Source organism: Pinus tabuliformis, chromosome 5_1 (genome assembly GCF_031772625.1).
Source record: "Pinus tabuliformis cultivar Carrire ecotype Pingquan chromosome 5_1, CPIR1, whole genome shotgun sequence".
Lineage (NCBI taxonomy): Eukaryota > Viridiplantae > Streptophyta > Pinopsida > Pinales > Pinaceae > Pinus > Pinus tabuliformis.
The window spans coordinates 104,880,468-104,897,449 of NC_142305.1; positions in this window are offsets into that span (position 1 = coordinate 104,880,468).

Genomic DNA, 16,982 nt, shown 5'->3' on the forward strand with positions numbered 1-16,982 from the left:
ATATCTTTTCTGACTGATATATAATTGCATCTACTAGATTTTATGCTTGTTTTTGTGTTGTTCTTTGCATGTGCAGGTGTCCAATCACGGAGATCGTGGGGATCGTGACCGGCCAAAGCAAAGGAACGAGGGCGACATCTCTTCTACGAACACTAGCGTTGGAATCCAAGTAGGTTCTCACCATCTACTTTGTATTTGCAATTAGGAATCTGCGTGATAGCATTGTGTGATTGTTGCTAGACCCGGTCTGGGCTAGTAGGGATCGTCTCTGTCCGCAGAGAGGATTTACCTCCACAACAATTTGGCAACTCCGTTGGGGAGTGGTATTGTCTCTTTGGTTTCTCGTTTGGTTGCTTAGATAGCTTTCTGGGTTGGATTTCTTGCTGTTTCTTGCTTTTTGGTTTGCCTAGATACTGTTTTCAAGCCCTAGGTTGCTTGCTTTTGTTTTTGACTTAGCAAACTCGATTAGCGCGCTTTTTAGACTTACAATCACGCCAATTGGCGCTAGTTGCTCAAAAAAAACCCGCGCCAATCCCATAAAAGTGCGAGTTGCAGCCTGACAGTCGCGCCAGGCCTGTGAACTTTTCCAGTTTGCTTGTTTGCAGCCTTCCAAGCTTGGGTTTTGTGTCTAGCTACCCCCTTTTCAATCACTTGAGTGTGTCAAAGTCTTGTTTGACTAGTTTTGAGGTTTTTCTTTGGCAAATTATTAATTTGATTTCCTTTGATCATTACTTGGAGGTTTGTCTCGGTCTTTTCACAATTTTGCATCTTTTTGCTTTTGATTTTGCAAAAAATTTACCCCTCATTCGCCGGGGGGGGGGGGGGGGGGGCCTAAATTGTGTATGAGTGTTAATCGCCTTTGAGTGTTTTTAGTTTATGATCTTTGGAACTCACACCCGTTTTTCTTGATTTGCACTTGATTGGTTCTTAGATTACATTAGAATCATCGTGTGTTTGAGAATTCTCTTGCATAGATCACACTTACATAATTAGAATTCTCATTTTCAGGATATGAATGAAAAGTGTGCATAGATTACATTTGCATACTTTGGGTGTTTGCCATTTTCTATCAATTTCACATTTTAGCCCTAGGACATCTAGTGGCTTTGCGTGTCGAATTTTTGGTCTTCTATCATTCCAGTCGACTTTTTGGTTACTCTCTTGCACTTGTTCAATGGTTGTTAAGTATTTTATTGCGTTATTCGAGTGCTTTACTTCTTTTTCACTTGGATTCCACTCGGCTTCGCTTTGGGCCTAGATCACATGGCTCATTGAAGTCTTTGGTGTTTTTCTTCATTTTGAAGCACTGCCTTGGTATTCCGGGGACTTGATTGTATTTTCATTGAGTGAAATTTGTCTCTTTTACTCGGTGTTATTATCTCTCAAAATTTGTTTAGTGCACTTTTCCATTGAACAGGAAACGAACAGTCTCTTTTGCGTTGAATTAGTTAATGGAAAATAAAGCTTTTCGTTGTTATTAGCGATTAGTAACTTTAGAGAAAAGTTTTGTTAATTGCCATTAGCTGCATTAGAGTTATTGTTGATTGTTTTATGGTCATTTTTGTTTGTGTGAAAGCTCTCAACCCTCTCGTAGTTAGCATTCATCGAACGAAATGATATTCTTTGGAATATAGTTTGCATTTAAGGAATTGTGAGAGATTACATACGGTAGGACCTGGAAATCGAAACCTAATCAAAGACCAACCATAAAATGAACTGAATGAACTTAAAAACGCATTGGAACATAACACTCACTAATTAGAGGTCTAGGCTAGAGACGTGCTCCGGCGTTGTTAAACCTAGTCACTGTTGTTTCACACTACGGTTGGGTGATTCCTCCTTTTGTGACTCGATAGTGGTCTAGCACGGACTTGAGCTCCCATGTGTCGTCGCGTATATAGGGGAGACCCCACTAGGTTATCATCCTTTATCCACAGGAAGCCGTGTCTGCCGCCTTACAAGCCGTAACGCACCGAACACAACATTCGGGAAGATTGACTGCTGTACGGGAAGTCCTTGGTTTTCATATGACTACCAAGATGTATATGCAGTTTTACGGATTTGTTTGGTAAACCCTTTTGCCTAGTTCTCCAGAGTAGTCACTTTCGATCCTTTTCAGACTCCTTAAACGAAAAGGCTCATTTGAGTACTTGTCACTTCGGGCTCACAAAACATTCGAAGGAGACTAGAGTCATCTTTTTGTCTTTTTCGCGACTCTTAAAAAATGAAAAGGTCAAGTTGTGTCCTTGCGTCTTAAAATTTATTTGGCCACGATTAACATTACTTGGTTAGATCTTGTTTGTGTTAGCTTGAGTAGGCTTCTTTTCGTTCTTAATGGAAACTTTTCCGGGGTTCACCAACCCAGGGACCCCCTCTGACGGGAACCCTGGTCATTTCACTCCTTTTGGAAATGTTGGTGCTCCTTATATGGCAACGTTGTCCCTCCCAGGGTTAACTGTTGGGTTGCCGGTTTGATTGTTCTCAACCTCTTTGGTCCCTATCATCTCATCGTCTAGTCAATCCGTCCCTCCACCTGAACAACATCATGTTGATTCTAAGGTGGATCTCTCCCCTTCTACGCCCACTTCTACATCCTCATCTTCCACTTCACCTGGTGAAAGTCTCGATTCGAGTAACCAGGTGGCTAAGAAGAAGAAGAAGAAGACGAAGAAGAGGAAGGCTCCTAAGGGAGAGGTTACAAGTGCATCTACTCCCTTGCGTACACCTGAAGTCGGGCCCCCTTCCGCTCCTCCGCGGAAGGTCAAGTTTCCTTATCGATTATGCAAGGAGGACCATCTTCTTCGCGATTGTCCTGGCATTCCCAGGGTACTAGAAGTATGGTCTCGCGATCCGGCCCGCCCCTCATCGTCCTCTGAAGCTCACGGTGATGCTACCTTATCATTTGGGAATGGTAAGGGAAAAGGGAAGATTCGAATCGCCTGTAGACTTTGTGAAGGCAATCATCCCCTTCACCTTTGTCCACTCATGGATAAAGCCTCCGGTGTCTTGGAAAGTCTTATAGCTCCTTCACCCCAACTTCCCGTTGGTTATCAACGTCTCTCTGCAGCTGCAGATTGTCCCCCTACTGACAAAGAGATTGCTTCAAATTCTTCTCTTGTCCAGGCCCCTCTTCCCGAACCCGGCTGTCCCCAGCCTGTTCCAGACCAACCATTGGTCGGAAAGAGTGTCGACTCGAGTTTGCCGCTCGCTCACTCTGTTTCGGAAGAGAATCACGCCCATGTTCTTCTCGTCTCTTCAGATTCTCCTGAGTCCCGAAATGACTCTCCTAACCCAGCTGCTCCCGAAGGTTCTCCTTCTGTTCCTTTAGCACATGGGGGCAATCATATGATTCCCCCACCAAGTAGTTTGGTCTCTTCCTTTGATTGGAATCGCCTAATCGCTGGTCGCCTTCCATCCCATATGCCTTTCCAAATCATAGTACATGCCTCTGCTAAGGCAGTACCTGGCACTGTTTTGGATGAAGGGGCATCTGTCAGTCTTATGCCGTACACTACTTGGCAAGCTTTAGGTTCCCCGTAGCTTGGGCCAATCACTCAGAATCTGTTGGCCTTCGACGAAGGAGCCTGTCCATCTCTAGGAGTTCTCCCGAAGTTCCCTATTTCTTTGGGAGGCAAAACCGTCTATATAGACGTCTTGGTTACCCAAGGTGTTTTAGACTTTAGTCTTCTCCTTGGTCACGACTATGTTTACGCCATGGGGGCCCTCGTTTCTTCGCTTTTCCGTGTGGTTTGCTTTCCGCTCGATGGAAGAATTGTGACTATCGATCAAGTGTCATTCGTTAGTCCCCCGATGCCTCCTGCGTCGTTGTCATCCTCTCCTAGTTTTCATCCACCAGTTGCATCTATCCCACCACAGATCAACTACGTGGCCACCTATCCCATGCCTAGATCCAGTGATGCCGCCATCATGCATAGTGTCCTGAGGGCATTGGGCCCTGACTTCCAAGATGTTTCCCTTCCACCGGGAGTGGCAATCTTGGAAGCCCCGACTTTCTATTCATTATGATGAAGTTCGGATGGAGCACAATTCCTTTCCGGTGTCAAGCTCCTTCAAAAATGAAACTCGGTTTGGTTGGAGCATAGTTCCTTTCCGGTGTCAAGCTCCTTACAAAATGACACTAGGTTTGGTCGGAGCATAGTTCCTTTCCTATGTCAAGCTCCTTCAAAAATGAAACTAGGCTTGGTCGAGCATAGTTCCTGATCTTGTGTCAAGCTCGTTAAAAAAATGAAACAAGGGTTATGAGGATAGTTCTTTTACTGTGTCAACCTCATTAAAAAATGAAACAACTCCTCCTTTTCCAAATCGAGTCTTTGATTAAGATCTCACAAAATCCAAGTCGAGTCTTTCCAAGATCTCGAAAGTGAACCTTCATTCCATCCACTTTGTTGAATGCAATGAAGCTTGGGGGGCATGTACCTCGATTTGCGTCATTATGCTGGGGGCATGCGAGCTTATAACAAGCATAGTTTTTCGTTTCAAGCTTGTGTAAACATGAAACCGAATCCAAGCAAAGTTCTCCAAGGTTCAAGCTTGTGTAAAAATAAACCCATACCCAATTTACATCTCGTGATTGCCATTTTTATCCGCTAAATTCTGTTAGATGAGCCTTGGTTATTTCATTCCATCGCCACCATCTCTTTGGACGATCATATGCTTTCACTTGGTTGTTTATCATTTCTTGAGGAACTGCAGCGATGAGTGGTTTTATTAGCCAGCCTCTTAATCATTACATGTTTTGAGTAGTTCCATCATTGTCGGAACCAGTTGCTACCCTTTATACCACTCGTTCCTCTAGGACGAGTCTCCTTTAAGCTCTTTTCTGACTCGTAAAATATGAAAAGATTGCTGAGTATTTTTCCCTTTTTGACTCGTTAAAGAGAATAAAAATGGAGGTCTACTTTCAGCGCTTTTCCGACCGTTTAAAGACGAAAAGATTGCCGAGTTTTCCTTCTTGACTCGTTAAACGTAAATAAAAGGTGGTCGTCTTTAAACTCTTTTCCGACCGTGTAAAAACGAAAATATCGTCGGACCCTTGTCGTTTCAGGTTCGTTAACGGTTACGAAGTGACGTGGCTTCGATCGCTTTTTTACTTTTTCAGGTCGAAATCACTACTCATGAAAAGTACTCCTCGATCATAATGGTCGGGCGGTTCTTTCAAGCATTAATTTACACTTTTTCGGGCTCGAGAGACACAACTTTACGAAAAAGGACACCCCTAGAGTTTTCTTTTCTGTTGTCTTTTCAAACTCTCTAAACATGAAAAGACACTGAGTTCTTCCTCTGTCAGACTCATTAAAACTTGATGATATTGGAGTCCGTCGAGATGACGCCTTACAAGCATATGCTATCCCCGTCAAGCTTGTTAAAAATAACTGGGGTACTTGCCAGAAATGGTGGGGAAAATGGAACCATAATTATTGTCGTGTCGACAATATGTCGCTCTTGAACATGGCACCAGTCTGCATTCGTGTCTGGGTGGGAACATCTCATCTTGTTTTACACTAGCCTCCGTGGGTTTGGGTGATCCTATTTGACCTCTCATATGCCCATTGCCTTGTCACCATGACCTCTGCTCATTTGATGTCAAATACTGCCAAGTCCACTATCGTGCCGCCGATATGTTCAAGAGAAGTTGACCTCTGCAGAATTACAACCTCCCTCTGATACCTCACATAATTCTGATTCACCACAACATCTTTCCTCTGTCTCGTGTCAATGATGTGGGAAACACTATGGCCCACCTTTGATCAAGGTCACTTCCTGTCGACTTCAGCTCATTATCCAGGAAGCTGATCTAGAGACTCCCTTCGGTGCCTCGGAGCCTGCATGCCTCAATGGCATGTTCTTCGTGTTCGATGAGAGGTTTTCATCATTGGCCTCTGATCGAATGATTCTATGGGTGTTCGACGCCAGCTCATTGATTCACACGGCGTAGATTGTACCTATAGTACCTTGAGGACCATTGTCATTATTGGTGGTACCTCTCGCGTCTGTTAACAGTTTTCATCATTGGCTGGTAATCAGAAAATGTTCATGCATGTTCGACTTCAACTCCTGTATTCACATGCTTGGACTTATACTCTGTTCGGGTCGAGATGGAGCGCAAGACCCTGGATTTTGTTTGTTTGAATCCAGGTTGAGATTTGTGGATTATTATGATCACTACATGACTCATTCACTAGATGGTTGCGACCATGCCTGAGTCTATTTATCGATCCTCTCTGGATGGCTGCGTCCATGCCTTGGATCTAGTTTATTATGTACTCTGTTATGGATGGCTGCGCCCATACCACATATATCATGTACTTGAGATATCAGTTGTACTTCTTTACGCAGGTTCTCTAGCGGCTGTGTTTTCAGTCACGCATGTTCTTGTAAAGCATTTCACCCCTCTCTCTCTCGGGCCTCATGCTTTAGGGGGCATCTGTTACATAGCAATTTGTCGCCGTTTGTCACCGTCCCTGTTACCTCTCACCCGCACATTGGAGGACTCATTCCGGGACCTGTGAGAAGTGACATGACCTGAAACCACTTGCATCATATTCCTCTAAGTATGAGCTTCATTTGCCCTGAAGACATCTCCTGCAAAATCTCCATGAAAACAGCTCTTTTTGCATTAGCACGGGTCCACAGTTCACTGCCCGCGCCAATGAGGGAAATCCTCTAAAAAGGGCACGCTATTGGCGCTCTGTCTCAAAGTCGCACTCGCGCCAACCGAATTGAGTAAAGTTTTCAACCAACAAACTCCCGAAGGTTCTCTTCAACCCATTCACCAACTGAATCTATGTTGAGCTAGGATGGTTTGGCTTCGAATCTCCATAGAAGGGAAAGTGGTTTGCCACCTTTCATGGAAGTTTCCAAGTGATAAAGCCAATCCCATGAATAATGTGGTTGATCCTATCTCTTTCTTCTCTATCTATAAAAGCTTGCCTCTATGCCTTGAGCAAGCTAGTCATAGTCATAGTTACAATAGCTCCAGTTCTAACATAGTGATAGAGAGTTTGAAGCTGCAAGAGCCTTATTTGCACCCATAAGGCCAAATCTAAATAAGGAGATTCTTGTCACCCAAAGAGAGAGAGGCTTGCTCCTCATCCCAACAAGCTTTGCAAGATTTGTGTAGCTGACTACCCAGCCAAAGGAGGATTTGACGTCAGAACAATGGTTGTATTCTTCTTTGTTATTTATTAATAATAGATGACTATCATTATGGTTCCATTCTCATTGTCTTATGTTTGATGTTGAGTTATATATTTTCTGACTGATATATAATTGCATCTACTAGATTTTATGCTTGTTTTCGTGTTGTTCTTTGCATGTGCAGGTGTCCAATCACGGAGATCGTGGGGATCGTGACCAGCCAAAGCAAAGGAACGAGGGCGACATCTCTTCTACGAACACTAGCGTTGGAATCCAAGTAGGTTCTCACCATCTACTTTGTATTTGTAATTAGGAATCTGCGTGATAGCATTGTGTGATTGTTGCTAGACCCGGTCTGGGCTAGTAGGGATCGTCTCTATCCGCAGAGAGGATTTACCTCCACAAAAAACACCTTTAGGGACTTAGGAGCCCTTGATTTATGGACATTTATGCTTGGGTTTGCAGTGCCCAAAAATGTCTATAACAGTCTGGCTATGCACTAAATGTATCTTCTTCTTCTCATTCTCATGAGTGGTTCATTGATTCTGGAGCTTCTTATCACATGGCCAAAAACAAAGCCATATTTTCTTCTTTAAATGATTGTAACACCAAAAATATATATGTTGGTGATGATAGATCTCTTAGTGTTGTAGGGACTGAAACTGTTCATATAGACAATGGTCAATTTAATGATGTATTATGTGTTCCAACCTTATCCTGCAACCTTCTATCTGTATATCAGATAACTTATTCAGGTGAAGGTAAAATCATTGAATTTTCACCTCACAATGTTGTAATTAAGGACCTAAGAGATCCTTGACAGATTTTAGCTACTCACATTGTTGATGATTCTACAAGGTTGTATAAGTTTAACAACTTTGGGTCATCAAATCTTCCCTCGGTATTTGTTTCTCATAACGATGAAGTGAGCAAACTTTGGCATGAGCAATTTGGTCACTTAAACTATCACTCCATTCAGAATCTATGTAAAGAAAATATAGTGACAGGTCTTCCAATGGTATCTTGCAGAGATGGTGTTTGTTCCGGATGTGTACTCGGAAAACACCATCGGGATAGTTTTGAAAAACATGCCTCTTGGCATGCCTCAACCCCTTTACAACTTGTGCATAGTGATTTATGTGGTCCACTTCCAATTGTTTCATTCTTTGGCTACAAGTATTTCTTAACTTTCATTGATGATTTCTCTAGATGCACTTGGGTATATTTCTTAAAACTCAAGAGCGAAGTATTTAATATGTTCTTGGCCTTTAAGGCCTTTGTTGAAAAACAATCTGGACATCAAATTCTTAAGCTAAGATCTGATAATGGCGGAGAATATGTTAACAACAAATTCATCAACCTTTTCACTGAGAATGGAATTCAAATGCAACATAATGTTCCATATACTCCACAACAAAATGGTGTAGCTGAAAGGAATAATCACACCTTCAAGGAAATGGCTAATTTTATGCTTCAATCTAAAGGACTTAGTCTTAGTTTTTGGGCAGAAGAAATTAACTGTGCAAATTACATAGTAAATCACATTCGTACTAAGGTTTTAAAGAACATCACTCTAGAAGAAACATGGAGCTCAATTAAACTAGATGTAAGTCACTTTCATGTTTTTGGAAGTGAAGCATGGGCCCATATTCCAGATGAGAAACATAAAGATTTAGAACCTAAGAGTGAAAAATGTATTTTTGTTGGATATTCTGAAGATGTCAAAGGATATATAATTATTCCACTTAAGTCCAAAAATCTTATCATTAGAAGAGAAGTAAATTTTGCTGAAAATATATCGGCCTATGAGCCTAGTGCGGTAGATGTGCCACCTCTTTCTATCCCTTCTACTTCTGAAAATATTTCTTCTTTAAATGATGACAGCAAGGATGACATTCCTCCCCCACCTTCTCAGGATCCTCCTTTAGCTCCTCAGCTTCCAAAATGGGTCTGTGCTACTTGGGATACAATAGGTGCTCTTGCCAATGATCCTACAAATTAGCATTGTACACATTCTCATTTCGATAGAGCCTCTTCTTTACTGGCTCAAGCTTCAGCGAATTATGATCCTGAAACCTTTACAGAAGCTTCAGGCCATCCAGATTGGGACACAGCTATGAATGAAGAATATCATTCATTATTGGCAAATGATACATGGGATCTTGTTCCTCTTCCAAAGGAACGAAAACTTGTTAGATGCAAATGGGTTTATAGAACCAAGTATGGCCTAGATGGAAAAGTTGATAAACATAAATCTTGTCTTGTTGCTTAGGGTTTTTCACAAGTTGAAGGCATTGACTATACTGAAACATTCTCCCCTATTGCCAAAATGAACTCTATCCACCTTGTTCTTTCCCTTGCCGCCTCTTTCAAATGGGAAGTCCATCAGATGGATGTTAAATATTCCTTCTTGCATGGAGACTTGCATGAAGAAATCTATATGGAACAACCTACTGGCTTTATACAAACAGAATCTAGCCTTGTATGTCAGCTTAAGAAATCCCTTTATGGTCTCAAGCAAGCCCCTCAATCTTGGTATGCTAAAATGGATAGCTTTCTTTTAGAAACTAGCTTTTCTAGGTGTCATTCTGACAATACTCTCTACACCAAGAAAGTTGGCAAGTCTCTTGTCATTCTTGTTATTTATGTTGATGATCTTATCCTTACTGGTAGTGATCCCAACCTTATAAACCATGTGAAGTCCATCCTTAAAAAGAAGTTTGAAATGAAAGACTTAGGACACTTGCATTATTTTCTTAGTCTTCAAGTCTTGCAATCCAAGGAAGGTATTTCCCTTTCCCAATCCAAGTATGCCTGTGATCTTCTACGCCATTTTCACATGGAAGACTGTAAGCCAACCCCTTCTCCCTTTCAGCCTGGAGCCAAACTTTTAGTCACTTGTACTTCCCTTGAAGTTGATGCTACCTTATACCGTCAACTTGTAGGAAAACTTTTGTATCTGACCCATACTCATCCTGACCTTTCCTTTGTTGTTGGCCTTATTTCTCGGTTTATGAAAAACCCACATGAAAGTCATTGGAAAGCAGCTAAAAGAATACTTCGTTATGTTCGAGGTACAATTCAGTTTGGGATTCATTACAGTGTAGAATAATCTCCTTTATTGGTTGGTTTCACTAACTCTAATTAGGCTGGTGACCCTGATGATTGGAAGTCTACTGCAGGTTATGTGTTCACTCTTGGTTCGGTACCTATTACATGGGCTTGCAAGAAACAAAGTGCCATTTCTCTTTCTTTTGCAGAAGCCGAGTATCGTGGTGCCATTGAGGCTAGTAAGGAGGCCATGTGGCTTTGTCAGATCCTATCAGAGTTTGGCTTTCAGTAGCAACATCCGACTACACTTTGGTTTGATAATCAAAGTTCCATTCAACTATGCGAACATCCAATCCAACATCAGTGCAACAAACACATTGAGCTGCACATGCACTTTATTAGAAAGCTCATTCATGACCATGTTCTTGAAGTGAAATATTGTTCAACAGATGGTCAATTTGCAGACATATTTACAAAGGCTCTCACAGAGGTGAAGTTTACTAAACTTCGATTTATGGTTGGAGTTCAGGAAGTTGTCACTAAAGGGGGATAGGCTCTAGTGCCTCCTTCCTTCTCCTATTGTGTCATATTTTTACATCCTTCAATCCTATCCCAAGTTGTTCTTAAGGGGGGATATTAGGATATTTTTACACATAGGAAATAGTTAAGTATAACTTGGTCTAGTGTAGAGTTAGGTAAAGTGTGTTTCTTTACTATGTACTTTTGTAACTTACAATCTGACGGTCGTGATGTGTTCTAGACATGAAGTGATCTGACAGTTCATTCTCTCCTTGGTATTACTGACACTTGATCCATGGCTTAACGCCATATTGGTCCATGATCTCTATTTAAAGAGCATGGAGGGTCATTTGTAGGTTAACCATTCATGAGAGAAGCTTATGTAAATTTTCATTATTTTATTAATAAATTGCTTGAAGTGGCCGCGTTGGCTCAGGCCATGGACTGTTTCCCTCTTTGAGAGTTTTAGCCACGTCAAGAATACTGGTGTAATGATCTGTGATCTATTTGTGAGTGGTTTCCTTTGGTGTTCTGTCTAAGGAACTTACCTTGTAAATTCCTACAATGCATGTGGTTGAGATATTCCATTTGTATGGATGAGCCTGTGTGTCTGCATTTGTAACTAAAATTTTATTGTTTCAAGCCTATGGTTGGAAAACAAAACCCTAAACACTCATGGAATCTTCAGACGCTACAATTTCGAACCTGTATGAACCAATATCCGTGACCCAGGCTCAGAACTATAAAAACTATTCAATGAATAAGATAAGAATAATATGTTTGGTGATGTGTGCTTTAGGTCACTTGTATTTATAGGCTTCCAAGGATGTCCATTTTCCTGTTAGGGTTGACCTACCCTTTTGTGCAAGTGTAGAATTTTCTTCAAAAAAACACTTTCCCTTGTCCAAATTGAGTACTTCGATAGTAAAAATTGGACCTCTCTGTTATCACTCAAATTTTCCTAGAAGTTGTCAGAAGTAGGAAAGGGGTTCGAGGTAACCAAAAACCAACTTTTAAGTATAGAATATAGCCAATATGTACTCAAAGAGGGCTCTCTGTTTATGATTTAGCTTTGTTTGGAAACGTATTAGGCTAGGTATGAAAGCTTGAGGGTTTTGATTTTGATTGGTGGTGGAATTCAAGAACAGATGGATAGAATAGAGTAGATCAAGCCATTGGGTTATTGAGTCAATTGCAGATGGCTAAACTAGATTTGGATGATTCAACAAAGGAGGGCTTCATAGGGCAAGATAGCTAAACAAGGAAACAAATGATAGCTTGAAAGAATGGAATGGATTTGAAAGGGATGAAGGGCAGTTAAGAATCCTTTAACATGTTTGAAAAGGAGGGAAAATGAGTGATCACTAATAAAAAGCAATTAAGAATTTCTTATCAAATGATCATAATGATAAACTAAGAAGCAAAGAGCAGTTAAGAATTCCTTGCTTATGATAGTTTAGAGGAAAACATTTAGAATAAAAACGATTTGAAAGACAGATTGCACTTAAGCACTTTCTGAAATATACTTTTTTCGTTTTAATATTCATTCATGAACACAAATGAAATAGTAAACCAGAAAACAATAACACATGAGATATAAAATACTTATTTGTCCGATGTTTGATACATGAATCCTATAAGAAAGTCTCTTGCTTTATTTCTTCATCTAGCCAGCCATAGAAGAGTTGATCAGCAACTTTTCTTTTCCAAAATAATAAGTCTATAGAAATGTCTAAGAATCCACACTCAATACTCCTCAATACTCTGAATGAGGGAGTATTTATACAAAATTTTACAACAAAATATCTCATAACAAAGAGCGATGTAATCTAGGAAAGCTAACTATATGTTACATAAAAGTAGAGACAGATCGTCTCAAAGATAGAAGACAACAGTGAGTTGTTGCCTTGTTGTCCCTGTTTTTGTGAATAAGATGGAGGTAGGCCCTATGATGGAGCATCTTGCTCTCTAGCTTGTAATTCTGTGCTGGTTGCCTGCTTTTTAATTTTAACTGATACTCTTTAACCTGTTCTGATACACTTTACCTGCTTTATCCTCATTCACCTTCTTTTACAATATTGACTATGGTAAATATTGAAAACTTTACTTTTTACCAAGGCAAATTACAAAATTTCTGTCATATCTGTCCACCAATCTTCCTTTGGTATTCTGGTCCTTTGAAGTTTCCTAAAGATTTCATCAGCCTCAGTGTATTTGACAAAATTAGGTTGAACTAGAAACAGATGTTTTATTTCATGCTCAACATAGAACAGGTTCTCTAGACTGTCATAGAGAACTCTGCCTGTAGGTAGTGCCTTTGGTGCAGATGCACCAGGTGATGAACTAGCTTGATTGTTTGCATATTGAGCCAGTTTGTCCACATAGTCTTCATGTCTCATCAATTTATCATTAATTACTAAAGGACTAGGAAGTCCTTTGCTTTACAAAATACCAAACTTCCCCATAAAATCATTAATTTCTTCTTGCATGTTCTGGCATTTCCTTTCCAAATTCTGCATTAGACCTCTTTTAGTCAATACCTTTTTGACTTCTATGATAGTCCCAGTTCTATCCTGTATATTTAGCTCTTCTAGTTGGTGCTTATTTCTGCTGTTCAAAAATATTATTAACCTAATAGCTTCTTCAGGCTTTCTAACCTAATTCTTCCTTAGTTCTCTGAATCTCTTGGAGAGCAAGTTGTACTAAATCAATTTGTTCAAAAATTATTTGTATGGATGGCCAAGCATCATTTATTGACTGAGTGATGTTGGTCCAAAGAATTTTCCTAATATATATTAAGGGCTTCTCAAAGGTGAGGTCTTTCTCTAATGTTTTCACCTGCTGTGCCAAGCCTTTATTCTTGCCTACTTCTTCAGCAAAATTGATTTTTGAAACATCATATTTCTATTCTAAAGTAACAATTTTTTCCTCTACCTTCTGTAATTCAGAGACTTGTAGTTTAATCTCTTCCATTGACCTGATTAATTCCTCTGTACTCAAACCTGAAGTTCCTGCTGGTGCTGTTTCTGAGCTTGTACCTGTAACTATCTCTGTTGTGACCAAGGGGACATTAGGTGCTAGAGTTGTTCCAAGTTTTGAAGGGACTGCTATGGAGACCACTGGTATCACATTTTGAGGCTAAAAGGTCAACTCTCCCTTGTTGGCATTATGATTCAAGTATTGTCCTTGATGGCAACTCACTCAGAGGTTGGTACAGGTGACGGCAACTTAATCAGAAGACAAATCTCTGTACAGCATGCCAAGGAAGCTCATACACGCCGTTTCGTTAAGCCCAAGTCGCGTGTACACGCCAGTTCGATTCAGAAAAAGCGCGTGTATGTGGAAAGGTTCCTTTGGTCCATGGTGGTTAGTCCTTGGAAGTTGTGCCTATGATTTCGGACCATTATGTCTCGACGGGCGTATCGATCCCTAGTTTTAAAGTTGATGGTATTGTGTTACTATGGTTTTGGCTCTTGGTATTGAGCTAGGCCTAAGACTATATAAGGAGAAGAAGATCATTAGGCAAAATCATCTTTTCGACAAGGCTTGAATATCTAAGAGAGAAAGAGATCTGATATGCAGGGTTCGGGTTGCTTGATATGAGCTAAGGAGAGATCACATCGGTTGATGGAAGACTAGATCTAAGGATAGATCGAGATCTAATGGTTTGAAATGCACTATCATGATATGGTTGATTATGCGTATTTCTAGATCTGCATATTGTCGCAATGTTACGTTCTGGGTCTAACTAATGTCTGGTACAGCTGCAAATTGAGAAAGTTTATTTTTAGATCTGTACGCAGGTTGGCTTCGGTAAAAGCGCGTGTATACGCGGGTTTTGCTCATTGAAGTAGCGTATATCTTTTGAAGCTTGATTTTGGGTTTACAGTGGGGTCTGACTGTTATTGCAGAGTTCTGTAGTCTGCTCTGTGTTCTGGTAACAGGTGATTGACAGGGTTCAGTGGTTCAGTGATTCAAAGTTTGGTTGTTTTATGCTTCAATGATCTGTTGTGGAAATTGAATGAATTGTGGTCTTCAGATTGTAATGTTGTGCTTCAGGAATATCCAAGTCTGAAAATGTATGAAAAGTGATACTTGAAAGAAGGAAGATTGTAGGTCAGCACCTACGTACTAGTATCTTGGCTAAGAGCAAAGGGGGTTGGAGCTCCCTTCCAAGGAAGTTTGGAGAACGAGAGAAGGTTGTAGCCTTCTGCAGGTTGTAGCCTGCGTACTGGTATAAGGCTGCACCAGTACAAAAGATTGTAAACTAAAGTTTCATATTAAAGAAAGATAGAGACAACTTGCAGCAGGTGGTTTTCACCCACATTGGGTTTCCACCTTATATCTTGGTGTTCATGTGTGTGGCTTTTTATCTGTTCTGTTATACTGCACATGTTTACTGTTAATGTGGTGAATAATGTCCTGATGCACTTAATTGAAGAATAAGCTAACGAAATTGTGAGTTTTCTTCTTATACGCTGTTTTACTTCGTCACAGTAGCGTGTACACGCTGGTTCACTTAACTGAAGTAGCGTATATGTTTCTGAGCATTTAAAAAGTTTGATTAATCTGATAATACTGATTCACCCCCCCTCTCAGTATTATTTCCAACAATTGGTATCAGAGCCAGGTCCTTCAGAGAAGCTTGATCGCTTGAAGGAAGATCATTCATCATGAGCAACTACGAGAAAGAAGCATCAATCAGGCCACCAGTTTTTGATGGAACAAATTTCAATTATTGGAAGGTAAGAGTTACTGCATATCTTCAATCTCTTGGTACAGAAGTTTGGGACATTGTAGAAACAGGCTATGCTTTTCCTTCAGCTACTCCTACAGATCCAGCTGAGAAAAAGGCATATGAAACAAATGCAAAAGTAGTCAGTACTCTATTAGGAAGTATATCTCAAACAGAATTCATGAAGGTCATGCACTTCAAATCAGCAAAAGAGATATGGGACAAAATGATCACTAGCTATGAAGGAGATGAACAGGTAAAGCAAGCTAAACTTCAAACTCTCAGGATTCAATATGAGACCCTCAAGATGTATAATGATGAAAGTGTGGCTAATTATTTTCTTCGGGTAGATGAGATTGTTAATTGTATGAAAAATTTGGGTGAAGAAATAAAAGAGACTATAGTAGTTCAAAAGATACTAAGATCATTATCCCCCAAGTTTGAATCTAAAGTATCTGCAATAGAAGAAAAGGAAAATCTCAAAGTTCTCACTATGTCTCAGCTACATGGAATTCTAACTGCTTATGAAATGAGAAAGGGAGGTCCATCAGACAGAAGGGAAGCTGCTTTTAAGGCATCAAGAAAAGAAGATTACTATGAAGCAAGCCATGTTCCAGAAGAAGAGGAAGAAGAATCAAATTTTGTCAGAAATCTTCAAAGGGGTGCTGGAAGGTTCAGAGGTAAGCTACCTTTCAAATGCTTTGCTTGTGGAAGAGTAGGTCATTATGCTGCAAAATGTCCTAATAAGGATAAAGGAAAAGAACCTGCTAGATGGAATAAGAAACAAAGTGCAAATAAGAAAAGCTACTACACCCATGAAGATAGTGATGGCTTATCAAACAGTGATGAAGATGAACAAGGTAATAAATATAAGCTATTAATGGCATTTGAAGATGATGATTATGAGGATGCTGTAGATGTGGATAATCTCTATAATGAAATTACTAGACTCAAGAGATGCATAGAAGAAAAGAGTGTGATCATTGATACTTTGCAATTTCAAATTGATGAAAAGGAAAAACATCTTGAAAAACTAGAAGGTGAAATTGTTGGTCTCAGAAAAGAAATTAAGAAAACAAAAGCTATTAATCTTAAGTTTGTCAAAGGATCTGAAACTTTGGATGAGATTATCAATGTGCAGCGGTCTCCTCTAAACAAAACAGGTTTGGGCTATAATGGAGAAACCTCTCAAGCATCCACCTCAAAAAGTTATCTTGATGCAGCAAGAAGAAATGAGCAGAAGAACAATGAAGATAATCAGGTAAAGCAGGGACGAATTACAAACAGAAACTATCAGGGACAATCCTTCTTAAGGGTGAACAAAAGCTACAACCAACCACAGGTAAAATCTTCTCAGTTTGGCACAAGAATAGATGAAAATAGAAATTACAATCAGTTGGCTGGTAGATTCAATAACCGCAGAAGCTTCTTCAATGGGCAATGCTTCTCTTGCCATAACTTTGGTCACAAAGCAGCTCAATGTGTTGCATATAAAACAATCATGACTAGGGAAGCTCAA